The 405-nt window shown below is 44.0% G+C and overlaps 1 protein-coding gene and 1 long non-coding RNA gene across 2 annotated transcripts in view; both read left to right on the top strand.

Moving 5' to 3' along the window:
- LOC118333375 overlaps positions 1–405 on the top strand; it is a 598,798-nt gene that overhangs the window by 204,566 nt on the left and 393,827 nt on the right. The gene's annotated exons all lie outside the window — the stretch shown is intronic.
- glra1 (glycine receptor, alpha 1) overlaps positions 1–405 on the top strand; it is a 112,002-nt gene that overhangs the window by 57,074 nt on the left and 54,523 nt on the right. The gene's annotated exons all lie outside the window — the stretch shown is intronic.

Here is a 405-nt window from a genome sequence, read left to right as displayed (position 1 = left end):
GTGGATGTGATTGGTTGGGCGGCTAATGGAAAATGTCACATCTCATCCGCTGCTCCGTTTCGTAATTTTGCCCTGAAAAATGCGATTAATTGAAAGACGATGGCGCTGGTATTCCAGCGCATCCAAGTTTAATTTTTATTTTTCCTTTCAAAAAATTAACCGCCTCACTGAGCCTGTCTCCCATTTCAAACACTTCATTTGAAAGAGCGCATCACTGCCGCGGCCATTTGCATAACAACGCGATGGTGGTGCTGCTGTCGTGCTGGTTTGCGAGCGATGGGGGGGAAATTTACTCTTATTCATTACACAGAAAATCCATTAGTGTTAATATAACTGAACCATCAACCTTCTCAGAGCAACAAGGAAGATATGGTAACACTGAACCGTAGTGTGTGTGTGTGTGTG

The sequence above is a fragment of the Morone saxatilis genome, unplaced genomic scaffold, assembly GCF_004916995.1.
Source record: "Morone saxatilis isolate NCDOM2014 unplaced genomic scaffold, NCSU_SB_2.0 Contig22, whole genome shotgun sequence".
NCBI lineage: Eukaryota > Metazoa > Chordata > Actinopteri > Moronidae > Morone > Morone saxatilis.
Note: the sequence above shows the minus strand (reverse complement) of the source record. Positions and strands in the feature narration are given on the sequence as shown.